Source organism: Ranitomeya imitator, chromosome 3 (assembly GCF_032444005.1).
Source record: "Ranitomeya imitator isolate aRanImi1 chromosome 3, aRanImi1.pri, whole genome shotgun sequence".
NCBI lineage: Eukaryota > Metazoa > Chordata > Amphibia > Anura > Dendrobatidae > Ranitomeya > Ranitomeya imitator.
Genome location: NC_091284.1, coordinates 481,102,843 through 481,108,842, shown reverse-complemented (window position 1 = coordinate 481,108,842; position 6,000 = coordinate 481,102,843).

Here is a 6,000-nt window from a genome sequence, read left to right as displayed (position 1 = left end):
TTCCTTCCTCAGGTGATGAGGTTAAGTCGTTAGGTGCTGCTCTACTTAACTCCACCTGGTGCTTTGATCCTGGCCTCCAGTCAATGTTCTAGTATTGGTCTTGCTTCCTCCTGGATCGTTCCTGTGGCCTGTCTATCCTGCATAAGCTAAGTTTTGCTTGTGTTATTTTTGTTTGCTATTTTTTCTGTTCAGCTTGCTATATTGGTTTTTCTTGCTTGCTGGAAGCTCTGAGACGCAGAGGGAGCACCTCCGTACCGTTAGTCGGTGCGGAGGGTCTTTTTGCCCCTCTGCGTGGTTGTTTGTAGGTTTTTGTGTTGACCGCAAAGCTATCTTTCCTATCCTCGGTCTATTCAGTAGGTCGGGCCTCACTTTGCTAAATCTATTTCATCTCTGTGTTTGTATTTTCATCTTACTCACAGTCATTATATGTGGGGGGCTGCCTTTTGCTTTGGGGAATTTCTCTGAGGTAAGGTAGGCTTATTTTTCTCTCTTCAGGGCTAGTTAGTTTCTCAGGCTGTGCCGAGTTGCATAGGGAGCATTAGGCGCAATCCACGGCTACCTCTAGTGTGGTGTGTTAGGATTAGGGATTGCGGTCAGCAGAGTTCCCACGTCTCAGAGCTCGTCCTTTGTTTTTGGTATTTGTCAGGTCACTTTGTGTGCTCTGAACTTCAATGTCCATTGTGGTTCTGAATTACCTGTTCATAACACATTCCACGGCTGCTTCTAGTGTTGTGTTGAGCTTAGGGTCTGCGGTCAGTACAGTTACCACTTCCCTCAGAGCTCGATCCATGTTGCTCCTAGACCACCGCATCATAACAGTGGGTGTCTGTGTGTATGTGTGTGCGGGTCTGTATGTAGGCAGGCATCGTTCAATGGGACTACTAGTCCCATCCGGCTATGCCTGCTATAGTGACAGCTAGCCGATGATGGGACAGTAGTAATCCCATCATCTGGCTACTTTGTAAAAAAGAATAAAATACATGCACACACATACAGTACATACCATACTGCTAATCCCCGATGCCCTCGATCACCTGTAAAAAAAAAAATAATAAACCAACAGTATACTCTCTATTCCGACGTAATCCATTTAATAATGAGTGTCCCACGACGATCTCCCGTGTAGAGCTGTCACATCGACAGATGTGACTGCTCTCCAGGGACTCCGGTGATACACAGACGGCAGGTATCCTTGCGCAGTGTATCACTCCACCGTCAGAGGTCAGTTGAGTTCAAGCTTGTCACTTGTGGCACCGCTGTGTGGAAAAATTCTCATGTAGCAGTGCCGTAAAGTGAGAGCATGAACTCATTGAACCCTCAGTGATAACACTGCAGGAGCCATTGTCTCCTGTCAGTGTGTCACTGGAGGCCCTGTAGAGCAGTCACATCTGATGTGACAGCTCTATAGGGGAGATCGTCATGGGACAGTCGTTATTAAATGGACTACGTCTGACCAGGGAGTATTTGTGTTGGTTTATTATTATATTTTTTTTGCAGGAGATCAAGGGTGTCGCAGGAATTAGGCATACAATAAAGATGGGATGGGATTCTGGCTGTGTTTATTTAACCCTTTAACATCTGTGTAGTGCACAAACAATGTTTGTCAATGGGAAATTGAAAATTGGTGTGCACATGCTGCAGAAAAAAAAGCACGGATTTGCAGCGTTTTATTTTCCGCAGCATGTCAATTCTTTTTGCGGATCTGCAGCGTTTCTGCACCCATTGACTTCCATTGATTCAGGAAAAACCACAGGTTTAAAAAGATCTGCGGTTTTGTTGTGGAGATGCGTGCGAGAAACGCTGCAGATTGGAAGTGTGTGGGCAGAGACTATGTGTGTGTCTGTCTGCGGGGGTCTGCGTGTATGTGTCTGTGTGTGTGCGTGTGTCCCTTTGTGTGTGCTGGTGTGTGTAGCCTGGCATCGTGTGATGGGACTACTGCTCCCATCTGGCTATGAATGCTGTCCAATATGACAGTGACAGCATTGCCGATGATATAACAGTAGTTCCATCAGACGATGCATGTGTTCAGTAGTAAATAAAAAACATGCAACATACAGTACATAGTCACCAATCACCTAGTCCCCGACGCCCTCTTTCTCCTGCATCAAAAATAAAAATAATAAACCAAACAGTATACTCCCTGTTCTGCCGTAATCCATTTACTAACGAGAGTCCCACGATGATCTCCTGTATAGAACATATCCTCAGGGAATTTTTCTGTTGGTGAGGGTTGGTATTTATGTGCACTTTTTTATCCAGGACACGCCCCCGGAAGAAGCTGGGCGAAAAGTGCGTGACGGAGCAGGAGGTCTCTAGGTCCTGTCAGTGGCACTCTTTACATCTTTGTGGCATTCAGGTAAAGTTTAATCCTAGCTAGGATATCTTACTATCGCATTATTTGTCCTATCTATCGTGAAGATTGCTTTATTTAGTTGGGCTGGTTTGCTACTTGGCACCCATACACTTTATTGGTACAGTTATCCCATTATCATTTGCACAGCTTTTTTACTATATAATATCAATAGTGGATAGAAATGGCATTCATTAAGCTTATGTCATCTGCAGAAGTGCTCGCTTTTTTTCTTCTTTGGCATTTGTAAATATACAGGCATTATTTGCACTATATATAGCACCAACTTGTGGTCAATTAATATATTATGGTGACATCAATTTTTGATGCTTTTCTGCTCATGTTTTGTTTAATTTTATGCACTAAGCACTTTATCTTGTCGCTGTTTACATTATATATACTGTATATATATATATATATATATATATATATATATATATATATATATATATATATATCTATGGAAATTTGGTTAAATTGTTATCAATTGTGGACAATATTTAATGTCTTTTTGCCACTAAAATAATATGATATGGACATTTGTAGAGTAGCCTCCAATTTTTCCAGTTACCTTTGTTCCTGATTTAAAAATATATATATATTTTTCTGAATGAATTAATAAAATTTTCTGTTTTATATGAATTTTTTGGTCACTTCAATTTATTTTTTGCACCCAAGAGAAACATTTGGAGGGGGTGTACAAAAAATAAGGTGGTATAAAAATGTTCAGTTTGTCTGATTTTTCTCTGTATAGCTATATTTTTGAGTAACATGTAAATTGTTCATTTATTCTATAAACTCCTGACATGTCTCAGAATTTCCAAGCAATAAATTTTGTATTTTTTTTCTGAAAATGAGAAATGGTCAAAATTTAAAAACAAACAAACAGTGCTTTCAGACCTCAAATAATGCAAAGAAAACAAGTTCATTATCACTATATACAGAGCTCCTGTGTATAATGTCACTGGTGATCACTGTATTACCTGTACACTGAAACTATACACAGAGCTCCTGTCAATACTGGTACTTGGTATTGTGTTATTTTTAAATTAATGATCAGTATAGTAGTATTCAGTCACTATGTGGTGGTAATATGTGGTCTGGTCATGGTGCGATAGTATTTGTCCCTTGTATGTAGTATTGTTCATTTTAAAAAATTTATGTGACTCATTCCCTTAAAGAAAAATAAACATATACCTAAGGCTACGTTCACACTAGCGTTGTGCGCCGCTGCATCGGCGACGCAACGCACAACGCACGCAAAAACGCAGCAAAACGCACGCAAAAACGCTGCGTTTTGCGACGCATGCGTCGGTTTTTGCCGAAATTTGGACGCAAGAAAAATGCAACTTGTTGCGTTTTCTTGGTCCGACGCTAGCGGCAAAAAAGACGCATGCGTCGCACAACGCAACAAAAAAAAACGCATGCGTCCCCCATGTTAAATATAGGGGCGCATGACGCATGCGTCACCGCTGCGTCGCCCGACGCAAACTAGCATAACGCTAGTTTGAACGTTACCTAAAAGAGTATTGGATATTTTAAGAAATGTTTCATAGATTAGAGTAGGGTGCTGCCAAAAGAGTATACCTTGGCGGCCTAAAAAATCTTTTGGCCAAAACAAAAGCTGATGGCTATGTATGTGATATGGTGTACGATGGGATCTGTTAATATGTGATTGGTGAGGATGTGGTGCAAAAATAGAATTAGTCTTACCGGTAATTCGGTTTCTGGGAACCTTCCACGACAGCGGTACAGGAGGATGTCTCCCTGCCCTAATCGGGGAGAGGAAACACAAAAAGGTTAAATACCCTCCTCTTCCTGCCACCTCCAGTGTTTTTTTCTGGACACAGTAGCATGTATAATTACCACTCGAGTGCAGGAACTATTCAATAAAGATTATCTGTAGGGAGGGAAATTAGTGTTGTCGTGGAAGGTTCCCAGAAACCCAATTACCGTTAAGACTAATTCTATTTTCTCTAGTCACCTTCCATGACAGCGGTACAGGAGGAGTACCAACAAATAATTTCTTAGGGAGGGACAACAGCCTGCAGAACTCTTCTTAAGGGTCTGTAGTGCCTGATGAACGTGTGAACCGACGACCAGGTGGCGGCTCTGCATATCTGCTCCGTAGATGCGTCTCCTCTCTCTGCCCATGATATCGACACCGACCGTGTATGTAGAGTGGGCCTTTAGCGATAAAGGAGGGGATAAGTTCTGAGATGAATATGCCAGAGCTATGGCTTGTTTAATCCAATTGGCAACTGTGTTCTTTGTCGCCTTCTTGCCCTTGTTCCTTCCTGAGTATTGGATAAATAAATTTCAATCAATTCTCCAACTCTCAGTCTGTTGGAGGTAGTAAAGGACCGCCCTACGGACGTCCAGGGTGTGGAAGGACTCTTCTTTGCTGTTGGAAGGATCTGGGCAGAATGAGGGCAGCACTATGTCCTGACCGCTATGAAAATCTGATGTTACTTTAGGTAAAAATGTAGAGTCTAGACGGAGGATTATACTGTCTGACGTTACCCTTAAATAAGGTTCTTGCATGGATAGAGCTTGTAGTTCTCCTACCTGTCTAGCAGAGGTAATGGTCACTAAAAAGACAGTTTTGAGGGTGAGAACCTTTAACCCCTTCCCGACCTATGACGCATACGCTGCGTCATGAAAGTCGGTGCCAATCCGACCTGTGACGCAGCGTATACGTCATGGCGGAATCGCGTTCCTGCAGGCTGGGTGAAAGGGTTAACTGAAATTTCACCCGACCTGCAGGGACAGGGGAACTTGTTCTTTAGCCCAGGGGGGGTGGCTTAGCCCCCACTTGGCTACAATCGCCCTGGTGACCACTTTGTCACCACCCCCCAGATCTGATTGGAGCCAGCGTCCATGTGACGCTAGCTCTCCATTCAGATGTGGGGGGGCGGAGAAAATCATGGCTGCCTCGCTGTCCAGCTTCAAGCCTTCCATGGAAGCTGAACAGCGAGGTGCCTGTATACTGCCCTGCCACATACAGCGATCGCCGCTGCTGCAGTCATCGCCGCCACCGCCAGGTGCTCCCCTCTGTTTCCGACCTTCTCCTGCTCATGCCCCCGACCTTCGCTCTCTCCCCCCTGCCCCCGGTGATCGCCCCCTCCCCCCTGCCCCGGAGATCACCCCCTGATGCTGCCGGCTCCATTTCCTCCTTCTGCTGCATCGCACCTGACAGCCCCCGCCCCAGTGATCCCCCTGATCTCCCCCCTGCCCTGTGGATCACCCCCTGCCTCGCTGATGTCCTCCCCTGCCCCATTGATGTCCTCCCTTGCCCCATTGATGTCCTTCCCTGCCACGCAGATCTCCCCCCTGCCCCGCAGATCTCCCCCGTGCCCCGCTGATGTCCTCCCCTGCCCCGCTGATGTCCTCCCCTGCTCCGCTGATGTCCCCCCTGCCCCGCAGATCTCCCCCCTGCCCTGTGGATCGCCCCCTGCCCCGCTGATGTCCTCCCCTGCCCCGCAGATCTCCCCCCTGCCCTTTGGATCACCCCCTGCCCTGTGGATCGCCCCCTGCCCCGCTGATGTCCTCCCCTGCCCCACAGATCTCCCCCCTGTCCTGCTGATGTTCTCCCCTGCCCCGCAGATCTCCCCCCTGCCCTGTGGATCGCCCCCTGCCCCGCTGATGTT